The sequence below is a fragment of the Nannospalax galili genome, unplaced genomic scaffold (genome assembly GCF_000622305.1).
Source record: "Nannospalax galili isolate Female #2095 unplaced genomic scaffold, S.galili_v1.0 scaffold886, whole genome shotgun sequence".
Classification (NCBI taxonomy): domain Eukaryota; kingdom Metazoa; phylum Chordata; class Mammalia; order Rodentia; family Spalacidae; genus Nannospalax; species Nannospalax galili.
In genome coordinates, this window is record NW_008355971.1 from 582499 (window position 1) to 583069 (window position 571).

The 571-nt window shown below is 50.1% G+C and overlaps 1 protein-coding gene across 2 annotated transcripts in view; it reads left to right on the top strand.

The window, feature by feature from the left end:
* Window positions 1-571, top strand: part of Znf585a (zinc finger protein 585A) — a 27311-nt gene that overhangs the window by 16357 nt on the left and 10383 nt on the right. The gene's annotated exons all lie outside the window — the stretch shown is intronic.

Consider the following 571-nt stretch of genomic DNA (forward strand, 5'->3'; position numbering starts at 1 on the left):
CTCAGAAGGCAGCTACCTTTGAGTGGGGCCTGGAACAGGAAAAGGCCCTTCAACAGGTCCTGGCTGCTGTACAAGCTGCCTGCCCATTGGGCCATATGATCCAGCAGACCCTATGGTGCTTGAGGTACCAGTGGCAGATAAAATGCTGTTTGGAGTCTCTGGAAGGCCCCCATATGGGAAATCACAGTGGAGGCCATTGGGATTTTGGAATAAGGCTTTGCCTTCATCTGCAGAAAACTATTCTCCCTTTGAGAGACAGCTCTTAGCCTGCTATTGGGCCTTAGTGGAAACTGAACCTTTGAAAATGGTCCACCAAGTCACCATGAGACTGGAGCTGTCCATCATGAGCTGGGTGTTAGCTGATCCCCCAAGCCATAAAGTAGGCCATGCACAGCAACAATCCATTATCAAATGGAAGTGGTATATACGTGATTGGGCTCGAGCAGGCCCAGAGGGCACAAGCAAGTTACATGAAGAAGTTGCCCAAATGCCTATGGTTTCTACTCCTGTTATGATGCCTCCTGTTCTCAAGCATGCACCTATGGCTTCATGGGGTGTGCCCTATGATCGG